Source organism: Neofelis nebulosa, chromosome 4 (assembly GCF_028018385.1).
Source record: "Neofelis nebulosa isolate mNeoNeb1 chromosome 4, mNeoNeb1.pri, whole genome shotgun sequence".
NCBI lineage: Eukaryota > Metazoa > Chordata > Mammalia > Carnivora > Felidae > Neofelis > Neofelis nebulosa.
The window spans coordinates 11,360,084-11,375,551 of record NC_080785.1 but is presented as its reverse complement, the minus strand read 5'-3'; the positions used below and the strand labels follow the sequence as shown (position 1 = coordinate 11,375,551).

The window sequence follows — 15,468 nt, the reverse complement described above, 5'->3', positions numbered from 1 at the left end:
TGCCTATGGAGTTGCATCTATGGCCTATCCGTCTAGGTTTCTATCACTGAAAACAGCCTCAAATTGTTTTTCTCACGGACAGCAGAGTAGCAATTAACAAGAGTACAGAGCAGGCCACGTGCAAGCCAAGTGCCTGGGTGCATCTCACCCCTGCATGATACTAGCTGTACGTAAGACCGGTCTATGGCATGATATGTTCTGCTTCTCTAGGCTTCCATGATGTTCTGTAGATATATCTGGAACTTTATTTTATTGTGGAATCATCATCTATTTAGGGATGATACTGAGTAGCTCTTTGAGAGTAACTTATTCCTCCTCAGTCTAGCAATTTGTTAATACCAGATACAAGTAAGTCTTTAATAATATGCTGGTCAAATGAATGTATGAAAAAAACTCATCCAAGTCCTTTTATTTTTCGTAAGGCTTACTCTGCTTTGGGAAATATTTTATGGTGTGAAATATGCTCAGAAAAAAATATTAAGCTCTATTCATAGCTTTTCAATTACTATTATCAAAATTTCAAAGAGCGCCCACTTCTTAATAGCCTAGCTTCACCCAGGAGAAAATAAATCCTTCCCCTGAGCGGCATTTTTGTACATTAACCTTCCCTGATAAAATAAGACCAATGTTCCATACTCTGTGCCTTTTACCTTGAGGGCTTCTGGTTAGGAGTGAAATTGGCTTCCTATCATCAGACAACTGGAAAGGCCAACGTGTATGTAATTAATCAATTTTGAGGCCCCTCTATCAACAGGACTTTTTCCAAAAAGAAAAGACTCTGATTCATTATCATTACTACCTCAGCTATGATAGAATATTCTTCTTCTTCTTTGATAAGAAAACTGATTGTGTCCATTCATTTTTATTTAAAAACACATACACTCGACAAAAGTCGGCAGTGAACCCTATTACTCTGTTATAAAGAGTGATGTGGTATTTATAGGTTATGTTTAATGAGTTTATCTATAAATTGTTTCTTCCACACTGAATGGCATCATGTCAAGGTCACGAATCATGTAACTGGAAATGGTCATGGAGTGAAGAAAACTCAAGGGTCAATCTGACACAGATTTGGAATGTGGCTTTTCTGTTAAGGAGTGGAATAACCCTTGGAAGTCAGCTCATCTTTTTAAGACCCAGTTTTTTCATCTTGAAAATTGGGTCATATTGTCTCCACCTCATAAGGTGTTTTGAGAACAAAATAGGTCTCAAGTGGGAATCACCTGAGGAACACTCCCTAAATATACATAATCACAACTCAAAGAACTACCTTGTCTGAACTTCTAGTATGTTCTTTCAAAAAGCTGCACATGGATAAATGATGGTACATTTAGATACATCCACACAATACTGTACTAACCAGTCATAATAAAGGTATGAGGATGATTTCTATTGCTGAATATGGTGGTTTTCAAAATGTATTATTAGGTGAAAAAAGGAGATTGAGAAAGATGTATACACTATGCCAAATTTCATATAAAAAGGGGGAAGTGAGAAAATGTGTACAGATCTGCCTTGTTTTGCCTTTTTTTTTTTTTTTTTGCAAGAATCTAGAAGATTCTGAAGGAGGGTAGTGGTGGTGAGGGAGACTGGAATAAACACAAGTCCTCTCCTGAGGTTATCTTTTTATCAAGTTTTGCCTTTGGATTACGTAACTGTTGTAAAATATTTAAATAATTAAAAGATAAAGTCTTATAACTTCAAGTAAACTATAACAAATGACCCTAAGAGTATATTAAATTAGTAGCATAACCACAGGAAGAAAAATATTTAATGTTTAAAGTGAGAAATTTTAGATACAGTGCTCTGACTGGGATATAATTTAAAGACAGACCTACAAAGAAATCTTAAATTTCGCTCACTAGGTTCACTATTAATAGGAATGCGGGAACTATAAATTTGAAACTAGCTACTATATATCATTGTATAATACAAGCATGACATTTCAAGCCAGGATTATGAGGGGATTAAAGAAATAAAAATATAAAGTAAAAGCAGTTTAAAAACTATGTGTTAAAACTGAATTCAAAATATCAAAGTGACCTCGTGATTTATACTATACACACATACACATACCTTTTTGTGTTTTGTTTTTTTTTTTAATGTGTATTTTTTATTTTGAGAGAGAGAAAGGACACGAGACGGGAGGGGCAGAGACAGAGGATCCCAAGTAAGTTGCACACTGTCAGTGCAGAGCCTGATGCGGGGCTCAAACCCACGAACTGCGAGATCATGACCTGAGCTGAAATCAAGGGCTGATACTTAACCAACTGAGCTATCCAGGTGCCCCCTTTTTGTTGTTCTAGTTCTGTTCACTGAAAAAGTCTAACCACAGTAGCAATGGGCACACGTATGACCTAGATCCTGGTGTCTAAAAATCATCCCCCATGCTGAAGTATTTACCATAATGTGATAGGACATTTGCAACTTACTTTCAAATGGTTACCAAAAGAAAAAAAGAGTCTATACACAGAGTATACATGCTAAGATGCTTAAAAATTTAAAAATAGTTGGAATATGTTCATCATACTAGTCTTTCAAATTCTCTGTAAATAGGACTATTTCCATAATAAAAAAAAAAAAAGTTGACTGAGGAGAAAAATAAAGCTATGCAGGTGATTTCAGTGCATATTCCTCAGTGAGCCACTCTCGATACACAGAAAATGCTTGAGGACGGTTACTTCTCCTTCATTCTTTTGGAGACCTCAATATGGATTCAGTGACATTCAGGGAGTAGGCACGGATTCTAACAGAAAGCTCTAAAGCAAATGGCCCACAAGTAGGATTCAGAAAATTCCTAGACTATTCACGGATGTACCACAGAACTCAATATTGTCCTATGCATAGTTTCCTCATCTGAGAAGCAGAAACAATGAATGTGAGTGTTCCGCTTACAAGGACTGCTGGAGAGTCAAGTAAGAGCATGAAGACAGTATTTCATAAATGTCAAGGGCTGTATAACTCTACAGATAGATTTTATTTTTTTAATGTTTTGCTTATTTTTGAGCGGGGGTGGGCAGAGAGAGAGGGAGACAAAGAACCCAAAGCAGGCTCTAGGCTCCAAGCTGTCGAGCCTGATGTGGGGCTCGAACCCACAAACCATGAGATCATGACCTGAGCCAAAGTCGGACTCTTAACTGACTAGAGCCATCCAGACTCCCCTATAGATATTAAAATATAATTTTCCAAACTTTCAGGATCAGAGGCTATTTTATGAGTCACACATGGCTCCCAAGAGATTTCAGTGGTATAGTAACCGTCAGTATGTCTTCGACACTTAGATTATCCTAAACTACTAGGTAATCACATTAGTAGTCTCTCAGTCTGCTTCAGAAGGCAATATGGGATTGGGCCATCTTTAGTCTTATTCTCTGTTAAGTTTAACCCTCTCAGTCTATAGATCATCGTAGGTTACACTCTGCTTTGCTAACTTGGTTCCTAACTCTGATGCATTTTTATATATATCACTTAAACCATTCCATACGCATCTAAGTCAAATGTAATTCTGGTCATGACAAAGTTATGAACAACTAAGTGGAGCTTTTAAAAGACAGAGGTTTATATAGGACAGGGTTTTTCAAAAGGAGAAGGAGGGAAGGAGGGGGGGAGAGAGGGGGAGAGAGAGAGAGACAGAGAGAGACAGAGAGAGACAGAGGGAGGGAGGGAGGGAGGGAGGGAGGAAAAACAAATAGAAAAGAAATCCTGGTCAGTTGACCCGAGAGACAGAATACTTACTTTCCTTCCTCTCAGTAAGACAGGTTTACAAGTGCTGAGATTTTTGATGTGTGTCTATGCATGCACATGGATGTTACATACAGTGTGTGTGTGTGTGTGTGTGTGTGTGTGTGTGTGTGTGTGTATGTGTGCGCGCGTTTGTGTAAGAGGGCAAGGGACCTTACACCATTCCATGGAAGACCTTCGTAAGATCCAGGGTGAATGTGCAATTTAAATAAGTCCCCTCAAATCCCAGCCCTCCTAGCTGAACTTTATTTGGATATGTTTCCCACTTTTTCTTCACTTTCAGTTTTGATCACTTTTGGAACAAAGGAGATCAAAATGCTCCCAAATTCAGGGGGAAAAAAGCCTTAACGGGATAAGAAGTAATACAACCCAGCTGGAGCTGTACAAAGCCCTTTATATAGAAACTTTCACTCGTGCCAATCTTCCTCCCAGAGGCTCATTTCATTTCCCTGCTGGTAACACTCAAATCGCTTCACAGTTCATTGATACCGCATTGGCAACCTTTTGTTTTCAATCAAAGGAAGATGCTGAAGCAATGCTCAATTGAACTAAGTATACATGACACAATGTACTCGTGTCCTTGCCACAGAGGACCGTGGAAGGGGAGATAAAGGAAACCAGGACACCTTGCGTCCGATATTCCATTACTTTACCTACAATTGGATTATGATAAATTACGATGACAGAGCTCAGACAAACGCTGACGCGGTCTTTTCTATTGTTTTACCCACACACGGCACTCTTATGGATTGCATCAAGCCTCCAAAAATGATTCTCTGTCACCCATGGTTGAAAATGAAAAGGCAATGTTCAAGTAAGTTTTTAAACAGTCCCCAGAGACTGAATTTGCTATTTCCTCCCGTGCTCCTTTGGAATCACTGAGGGATCAACCGTAGGTTTTTGCTGCTGGGCATCTTTCCATAACCCCCTCCCCCCACTCCCCAGAGTGAAACACTACTCTAAGGTCAAAGAACTTGTAAGCTGTATGGGCATCAGGCTGTTACTTCCGGCCTTTCCCTTTGAGACTTCACCATATATCCAGGTTGCCTTGAAACCTACCACCCCTGCCACCATCATCCTCATCCATTTGCTCGAGGGTAGAAATGCACCTGTAGCCTCTCAAAGCATCAATCATTCCCCCAAATGAGCTTTCAACCAACTAGGAAGAAAGTACATGTCAATAGGGAAGTAAGTGGACTCAGTCACAGCCTGGGACGCCCAGCCACATGTATTTTACAAGAGGAGGGGACTATGAATACTGTTGATAAAGGGAGTGGCACATTTCTATGTATTTGGATTTGGCTAGCATCAGCTGAACTAGGTGTGATCATTATTTCATCCTGGATCATAAAAATGCAATTGTAAATTTTTTAAGGTTTAGAAAATGAGAGAAGTTATAACTTAGTAAATTTTGTTTTATGGATAGACTGTTTAGGGCCTGTAGGAGAAACAAAGTCTTTAAAAAGCAATGAAAATGACCCAGATGAGGGGAGTGCATGAAGGCTTACTTGGAAATTCTGTGTAGGAGTCAGAAAATTTGAGTAGGGCTTTAAGTGAGTGACTAAAAGATCATGTTTGGCACAGGAAAACAGTGGTTGTGGTCAGTTTCCCTAGGCTGTATAACACTGAGAAGACGACAGACCAGAAAGAGGGACACCGATAAGTCAAACTCAAAGCTTCCTACTTGGGCTCAGACCAAGGTGCCCACACAGAGGAGGAGGGGAAGGGCGCCCCAAGACTGCAGAGCTGGGGACGGGCCAGGAAGAGAAGATGGACCTGAAATAGGTTGAAAAGTACTTCGCCAGCACAGCGTGATACAATCAGGGTCCGTCAATGTGCCAGCCATCTTATACAGCATGATGGCTGCACCTGGGCTCATACCTGGAAACAAACGTATCATCCCCAACATGCACGTTCTGGTTTTGTTTAACTTGGAAAAGGCCTCACCAGAATAATTTTAAAAGCCATCATTAGTTCCCAGGTTCGTCCCCCAAATCCAACTGCTCTGAGTGAACAGTGAAGAAGGGTAAAAACCAAGAGCAATGTGTTTCTACCTCCCTTCCTTCCCACTTAGTAATCAACTCAGGGTAATCTGGCTTCTACCTCTATTTTGCCACGAAACCCGCCTGATTAAGTTTCTTCTCGGCTGTCAAACTTATTATTACATCTTTTATATTCTCAACACCTTAGGTGGACATTCCCTTGTCTCTTGAAACTCTAAACTACCTTGGTCTCAATGATACGACTCTTTCAGTTCTCCTCTTTCTTTTCTTGTAAGGTATTCTGTCTCTTCTCTAGGGCTCTGTCATGGCTCTTTTCACTCCAAACCTTCTTCCAGGATGTAAGGGTCCACTCCTGACTTTTTAGTTGCCATGAATATGTTGATGATTCTCAGGGTGTATCACTAGGCCAGGCTATATGTATGTGTGTGTGTATTTGTATAAATTGAGTAAAATCATATGTGTATGTATGTGTGTGTGGACACACACATACACACACACACACAGAGGGAGAGGGAGGGAGGAAGAAAGAATTGCCTAAAAGGAGATATATTTTATAGATATCGATGTATCTATATCAAGGCACTTCTACACAGTTTCAAAGACAGATCAATCTCTTTATGTCCCCACGTCGGCTGACCAGCTTCCCATCTTCACCTGTTCTTCTCATATTCTCAATTTCAAAGAAAGACAGCAACCAGTTGCCTAATCCAGAATCCTAGTCATTACATTGATTCCTCCCTCTGTGTTCCTCCAAAGAAGGCTTTGGACCACACATCCCAAGAAACTCCATCAGCAAAGTAAAGTTGATTTATGCACCATGTCTGTTTTGGATTTCAGAGTTGAATGACCTCCATCCCTTCCCTAACCAACTTATCTTCCATATTGCTACCAAACTAAACTTTCTAACTGGCAATCTAATGCCATTCCCCTAATAAAAATGCTTAATATTCTGAGCTTTGCCATCAATATAAAGAGCATCTTCTTGAGAATGCAAACAAGTCCCTCGTGGTCTACACCTTTCTTACCTCTAGCTGCATCTCGTATGGCTCCCCAGGATCCAGCAACGCGGTGTTCCCCCAAATGTGCCAAATTCTCTCAGGCTGCCTTGCACATGACATTAATCCCTTTATTCATCTCTTTGCCTACCTCTCCATCAGATATTACCTCCCCTGGAAAACTATCTACATGATCAACTTGTCCCCAACCTGTCCCCAATCTGGATGAGATGCTTTTTCCATGTCATCCCCACAGCAGTGTTTTGTTGTTGTTGTTGTTGTTGTTGTTTTTTCAATTAAAAAAATTTTTTTGGAGGGGGAGGGCAGAAAGAGATGAGAATCTTAAGAAGGCTGCATGCCTAGTGCAGAGCCCAATGCAGGGCTTGATGTCACGACCGTGAGGTCACAACCTGAACCGAAATCAAGAGTTGGATGCTTAAACAACTGAGCCACCCAGGCGACCCATATTACATTTCACTTTTTTTTTTTAACTCAGTGTTTTCTCCTAACAGATTTCTGAATCTTGCAATTTATACTGCTGGCTTTTCTGCTGAACCGTGAGCAGTAGAACAGAAGCAAGGGGTTTTAATTCCACACTGTCAGTGCCCACCACAGTGTCCACTACCTAATGGCGTTTGAAGAATGTTTGCTGTTGAAATATTCTATGCTACAAATCAACAAAACAGAGCACAACATCTACGAAATAAACTCATTATGAATGTGTGGTTTAACTCCTCAGTTACATAAAATAAGCTTAACTAAACAGGGATAAAGCCACAGAGGAAATATTTCTATGGCAATCTAAAGAGGACATTAGGGGGGCGCCTGGGTGGCGCAGTCGGTTAAGCATCCGACTTCAGCCAGGTCACGATCTCGCGGTCCGTGAGTTCGAGCCCCGCGTCAGGCTCTGGGCTGATGGCTCGGAGCCTGGAGCCTGTTTCCGATTCTGTGTCTCCCTCTCTCTCTGCCCCTCCCCCGTTCATGCTCTGTCTCTCTCTGTCCCAAAAATAAATTAAAAAAAAAAAAAAACGTTGAAAAAAAAATTAAAAAAAAAATAAAATAAAATAAAAATAAAGAGGACATTAGGGCACTCAGAAAAATGAGAACTGTATAGCTCTAGAATTTTTTTGTCTTAGTGCACATTAAAATGTCATGTTTTCGTAATGACGTAATAAGGCTAACCCAGTGTTCTGAACAGGATAGGTGTTTCATTTATAATTTTAAACGATGAGGAGGGGCAGAAGAAAAGCACAAGAGGAGAAGAGAAGAGAAGGAGAGAATGGGCCCTAGAAAGCCAGGCAAGGTCTGAAGCGAGGGAAAAGAGGAGGATGCTCCGGGAAGATGTGTGTCTCTGTCTGCTTTCCACGTGGAGAAGGTGCCGCCTGCCACAGCAGAGCAGACAAGCCAGGGAAAACGAGTGAGTAATGCAAGGACACGGTTCAAAGGTATCGAGTGTTTAGGTCAGACACTGAGTGGCAGAACTTTCCCAGAAAAGCAAGCTTAGGTGGGCGGAAGGCAGAGGAAGGAACGGGTGTTGGCAATTTGCCCTATGGAAGAGGAACTAGAGGGCTCAATGTGGCAGCCCGTCCGTAGAAAGGAAATGCCTGGTGGCCCTTTTCAGACCACTGCTGCCTGAGGTGCATTTTCAGGATCATTTTTCCTTCAAAGAAACGCTGTGTATGACCTTGGGCAAATCACTTAAAGTCCTTGCAATTACTCATCCATAAAACGATCTTTATGGTTTTATACTATTTACACTAATATTTAACGGTTCTATGCTACCATATAGTTTATATTCTGAGAATCACTTCTCTGGTGTGGACACTGATGAGATGATCCTGGACACGTGTACATGTGGGTGGACATCCCACACCCTCAAGTCCTCAGCAGAAACCACCATGCATGGCAAAGTCACATCATGGATATCCAGCTTCCATCAGACTCTTAACATATTTCTATCATATTCATTACCGGCACTGCAAACGTCTAATGTGTAAAATGTCAGAAATTTAAACAGCAAGTGATTGTTCTAGTGGGAGAAAAAACAAGCAGCAGTAAACATGACGGAGATCATGAGGAAGAAATATTTACAACATATTTAGAAGTCGGCTCTGTGACACCATTCCCCGGCATCAGATACTGGAATCCTGACTAGGAATCATTGAACAAGGTTTAGGATAATGTATAAGGCACGCCTTATTAACTCTTGGACATCTCATTTCTTGGTCATAAATCCTATTAACTTGTATTACCAACTGCCATAAAACTTGCAGATAAAAGATAATTTATGCTCAGTGTACAGAAGCTAATGTTTCTGTACTCCTGAGAAGCACAGGACCAGAAAATGAGAAAGTATGTATGAGAAACCCGGAACCGTCCACACTGCATGGTTAGCATGACAAAGATGGCTGGGAGCACCCAACTGTCTTCATAAGGAATATAGTCTCGCTGGTAATTGATATCAGTGGTGTTTCATGTAGAAAATGTCTCTCGCTGATTTCATAAAACCTTCTGCTCGTAAAAGGTCGTAATGCCTTATTAAGAAGATATTTTTGGAAGTAAAAGAGGAACGCTTACTTTTAAGGGAGGAGCCATTATGCATTCTATTTTTAATTTTCTATTTAAAAACTGGCAGACTGAACATTCCTTCAAAGTAAATGCTCCCTACTGAGGCTTTCACTCATGATGACACTCTGACCCACAGCAAGTGAGGTATGTCAAAACATAATATCAAAGACATTATATGTTTAAAACTCAACCAGCTAAAAAATTTCAAACATTTGCCCATATATATAAATATCTACATAAAGATCTGGAACTACACTATTGTCTCCTTGTTTTAAAATTCAATTTGTAGTAAACAAAATGAGTCAGAGAAAGGGGACTCAAAAGAGAATGTAGACCAAAGACTTCAGGCTGGACCAACCCTGACAACCCTAAGGCAACTGCTCCTGGACACATAGGTCAGCCCCTAAAAACCATGAATGAAGGATGCTTACTTATTTATATAACAGTCTCGAGAGTCTCACACGTAGATTATTACAGGAATGCTAAGATGATTTGAGGGTTGGGGTGGCTTTTTAATAAAGATCAAAAAAGGCATGTTTTATAGTCCCATGGTCTACGGCTATCCTAGCCACTTAACAGACACAGATGAGGGGCACCTGGGGGGCTCAGTCAGTTAAGCGTCTGACTTAGGCTCAGGGAATGATCTCAAGGTTCATGAGTTCAAGCCCCACATTGGGCTCTGTGCTGACAGCTCAGAGCCTGGAGCCTGCTTCAGATTCTGTGTCCCATTCTCTCTCTCTCTCTGCCCTTCCCCCACCCACACTCAGTCACTCTCTCTCAAAAACAGACATTAAAAAAAACCACACAGATGAGTTCTCTTAGCCTAGCACAGCACCAAAACAAGTATCAAAAAAAACAGTTCCCATGTCTCATGTCTCCTATTATCTTCAATGTCAGACAATCTATAGTTATAGAATCAATTCTAGAAAACACTGCTCTGAAAAATAATACTCATAATAATTAACACTTACATTGAATTTTTACCATTTTTGATGTATTTTAGCAAAGCTCAAAGGTAATCTTAATCTTCTTAAATGATAAAAATTCTTGTTGTATGTAGATTTTGTCATACTTGAAGAAAATTCAGTTATTTTTAATTTAGGGGTACAAGGTGGGATATACCCTTAAAGTGTACCTCAAATTTATCTCATTGAAAATAATGTTGTGGATAATACATACATACACATACACACACACACACGCACACACACACACACACACAGCCCTATATACACACATCAACTGGCCACTCAGTAAAACACTGTTTATGGATAATCACCAGCCTATGAACTGTAACTAGTTCTAAGAGTTCACTATTTGTTGGGGTGCCTGGGTGGCTCAGTCGGTTAAGCATCCGACTTTGGCTCAGGTCACGATCTCACAGTTCTTGAGTTCGAGCCCCACGATGGGCTCTGTGTTGACAGCTCAGAGCCCAGAGCCTGGTTCAATTCTGTTTCTCTCTCTCTCTGCTCCTGCCCCCCCAACCCCACTGCTCATGCTCTCTCGCTCTCTCTCTCTCCCTCAAAAATAGGTAAACATTAAAAAAGAAAGTTTTTAAAAAGAGCTCGCTATTTGCTTGTTAGTCCACTAGCCCCAAGAAAGAAGAAATGTAATGTAGTAGAAAGCATAGAGTCCTATCTGTCCTGCTTTCCTTGTGGTATTGTTATGAAGCTCAAATTAGATGCTTCTTGTAAAAGCCCCAAAGTTAACTTCCTTTTCAAAAACAGCTATTTGTTGACTTTCAATTAAAAAAATACATTAAAAAAATTTTAACCATTCTTTATTTGGCACTGAAGCATACCGGATTGATTTTCTTGGGCCCTAGTTCCACAATATTTGAAAACAGTTTCAATTTCAAGTTATGAGGTTTCTTCTGTCCATCGTGATGATGATTATGATCAATCCTGTTAACGAATAGTAACTATAGACATCGTTTATTTTAAAATTTTTTAATGTTTATTTATTTTTGAGACAGAGAGAGACAGAGCATGAACAGGGGAGGGTCAGAGAGAAAGGGAGACACAGAATCCGAAACAGGCTCCAGGCTCTGAGCTGTCAGCACAGAGCCCGACGTGGGGCTCAAACTCACAGACTGTGAGATCATGACCTGAGCTGAAGTTGGTTAAGTAACCGACAGAGCCACCCAGGCGCCCCTAGTTTTTAAATTTTTTTAAAATGTTTATTTAGTTTTGAAAGAGAGAGAGAGAAAAAGACAGAGCTCAAGTCAGGGAGGGATCATGGATACAATATATATACAATATATACAATACAACATAAGATTGGTTCATATCCTAAACTCTCAAACACACTCATTTTGACTTTTGCATTTATATCACTAAATTGTCTTAGTGGTCTCTTCCTAAAAGCAACTGAAAAGCAGGAACCTAGTATGTGTCTCTGGGAAGATGTCTCTGGAACTGAGTGCCAAACAGGAGCAAAGCCAGGACTGGTAAAGCAAGAGGTGAAGTCTATGGTAAATACTGTCACCCCTCTACATGACAGGGGGTGTGATCATGCAGAGCTTTGTGCCCCACACTACGTAATAATTCTTTCTTAGGAGAGGCAAATGAGACACAATTACAATGACCAGAAAGAGAATCCAGAAGGCATTGTTTTGGGGCATGTAGACTATACAGGTACAATTGCAATGATAATTATGTTTGGAGAACTGAGGATTCTGTTTTCATTTTATTTTATTTTTTTAATGTTTATTTATTTTTGAGAGAAAGAGTGAGAGAGACAGAGCAAAAGTGAGGAAGGGGCAGAGAGAGAGAGGGAAACACAGGATCTAAAGCAGGCTCCAGGCTCTGAGCTGTCAGCACAGAGCCTGATGTGGGGCTTGAACTTACAGACCGTGAGATCATGACCTGAGCCACAGCTGGACATTCAACTGACTGAGCCACCCAAGTGCCCCAGGAGGATTCTGTTTTAACAACTAATCAAAGTTTAACATATCGTGTAAATGAGAAAAAAATTATACTCCAAGAAATGATCTAAGGTCATGATTCCAGACTTTTCATCCCCAACTTCAGTTGCTGGCGGTTTGAGAGAGACCGCGCTCTGTGCTCACAAAGCGATTCCTTTCCCCGACCACCGCCTTCCTTTCTCAGAAGGCCTTGCAGTGGGCTGGGGAGTGTCACTGTATTCCCACCAAAGGTGATATAAACATGGCCAGGCCTGGCCTTTAAAAACATGCAGTGCCACTTTCTAGCAATCTTTTCCTCCAGATGCTGCAATTTCTTCCAGTTGGCTTAGATATAAAATGGAGGAAGCCGCTGAAACCAGACCAGGTACTGATGAGAAAATAAACTTTAAAAACTCAATCTCAGTTAAACCTCTGAGATTGGGAGTTAATTATTCCTGCAACACAGGCAGGGTAAGACCTGCCTTACAGAGACACTATGATAAATTAGCATCCTGACCAACTTAAAGCAATAAAAAGTGCTAGAAAAAAATTAAAAAGAATCTTTTAAAATGCATCAAACATCTGTTTTTTTTCTTTTGTTTTAAGAATACTCAGAAGCCAAAAACTAAGGTTGGACTGAAAACCACACCTAACTTTCACCTCTGAAATACTTGGTGTTTCCCAAAGCCGATGAACTTGAGCTTTGGTTTCCAAGACATCCAAGTACAGAAAGTCATCAGGAGACAAAGCCCAAGGCCTGCTCAAGGTGTGAGCGCAGGAGAATGCACCAGATAAGGCAGAGACTCTCAGTGTAAGATGAATACAAATAACACTTCCACTGGACCGCCAGGAAAACCCTGACGAAACCCAGGCACCCTGTAGCTGAGAAGAGGGAGCAAGTCTCCCGTGAGCACCTGTAACCGGAAGTCAAACTCGCGACATACTGCCTTCAGAATTCACACCACCTAGATGGTCAAAAAGTCTCCAGCAAGATGTCCTGAGTTGTTAATGCCTGTGAATAACTGGGTTGGGAGTCTGCTCTAAACTCCCCCTTGGACTCACTTTTAACTCACACTTCAAACAATTCCCACAGGTAAAGTTCCCAGAAATATAAGGTCATCGCCAAAATTCACAACACACAGAAGGAATCGAGTTGACAAAACATAGAAGCAAAAATGAATACAAAGGACGGCGGGCTTACAAAGAACTACAGGTACTAGAATTATTCTTGACCATAAAATAAGTATGACAATTATGTTTTAAGAAAGAATCTTGAAACAGTGACGAGAGGACAGGCATGCAAGAAAGAAGAATCATGGCAGGAATTTTAAACACCGTGGATGGTTTTAGCAGCAAAACAGACATGGCTGAGCAGAAGGGTGATGTGGAACACAGGTGATGAGCTTCCGAGTGAAGCCCAGAGAGGTTACGGCAGAGAAAGTATGAAATAGATGTGCTGAGATGGACATGAGACAATTAGAGCATCCTAGGTACAGTTAAGCAGAGTTACAGAGGAAGGGAGAAGGACAACAGGGCGGAGACAATGTGGAAACAATAACGGCTGAGACTTTCCTTTCCCAAATGGACGACAGACAGCATCCGCAGAGGGCGGAAATCCAAGGAATCTCAAGCTGAACGCATTTTAGGAAGTCCAAAATTATACACATTCCAGTAATAGTAGGGAATACCAGAAACACTGAAAAGCTCTTAAGAGCAAAAGTCATTTTTCAGATATGATGTTTTCTACCAGTTAATCTTCCAATTTTATTTTTTAATTTGCTTTTTAATTTTAGTACAGCGTCAACTAACTTGTAATCTATTAACTAGAATATCTACATACAGCCAAGTTACGGTTGACTACTTTAGCAATCAAATCATCAATATAGTATATATAATGTAATAAAGCTCAATGATTCACAATGTTAGAAACTTTAACCCTTCAGAAACTGTTAGGAAATTATAGGTATTTAACAAATACACAATTAGAAATCTAAGAGGCCTATCTGCTCACATCATACCACTAAGTGAAATCTATTAATGACTTCCCATAACCTCTAGCGAAAAAGTCCACACTCCACTGTGTGGAATTCAAGGCTCTTCACAATCAAAGTAGTTTTCAGTCTTATCTTCTAGCATCTTCCACACTGCTGTGCAGAATTACCTGCAGATCCTACAATGTACCTTATGCCTCCACCTTTCTTTAGTGGCTCCTTTCTGCCTTAAATGACTTTCTCATCATCTCCCATAGCAAACATCCACTCATCCCGGAGGATTCTGCTGCACTGTAACCTCAAGAGAATGTATGTTCCACGAAAACAAGGGATTTTTGTCTCTTTAGTTGGCTTCTGTATCCCTGGTAAGTGCCTGGCACATAGCAGGTACCCAATAAATATTTGTTGACTTAACGGAGTGAATAAAATGTGAGTGCCCCTGGGTGGACTTCCCTTACGGTACGTATGATCAAATTATATAATCTTTCATCTTCGTGCTTTACATCTTATGTTTTTATTAATGACTTCTTCACTGGACATGTGCTAGAGAGCAAAGATCATGTCAGTATTTTCTTTTAATCCTCAACTGCCTAGCACTGCAATAAACAGGCACTCCCGGGGCGCCTGGGTGGCTCCGTCGGTTGAGCGTCCAACTTCAGCTCAGGTCATGATCTTACAGCTTATGGGTTCGAGCCCTGCATCAGGCTCTGTGCTGACAGCTCAGAGCCCGGAGCCTACTTCGGATTCTGTCTGTGTCTCTCTCTCTCTCTCTCTCTCTCTCTCTGCCCCTCCCCTGCTTGTGCTCTGTCTCTGTCTCTCGAAAATAAATAAATGTTAAAAAAAGATTTAAAAAAAAAGAGTAGGCACTTCATAAACTGTTCGTTGACTAAATCCATGTAGAGTATGGAGTTTGAAAACTGAATTCTTCAGCTCCCTTTCCACACCTCTTAGGAAGTTTTCCAGAAAACAACAAAGCTAGGCAATACAAAGAGCCAGAGAAAAGAATGCAAAGCTGGTTGAACAGCAGGGAGTGTGCCTGATACCCACTCTATTAACCAAACAACAATTTCTAGGTAACAGCATGCTGCAGAGGGAGACTGGCAGATGGGGCAGGAGCAACGCTGTAAGCAGCACATGACAGTGAGAGGCAAGGAAGAACAACTGTCCACTCTTTTAAAAATGTTACCAAACGATTACTTTTTTAGAGGAGCCCACTGATCAACCTTCTAAAACTGGTTTATTTAATAAGGATTCTGTTCTCAGCA

General features: G+C 40.7%; 1 protein-coding gene across 12 annotated transcripts in view; it reads right to left on the bottom strand.

The window, feature by feature from the left end:
* Window positions 1-15,468, bottom strand: part of TPK1 (thiamin pyrophosphokinase 1) — a 354,405-nt gene that overhangs the window by 122,134 nt on the left and 216,803 nt on the right. The window lies entirely within an intron of this gene.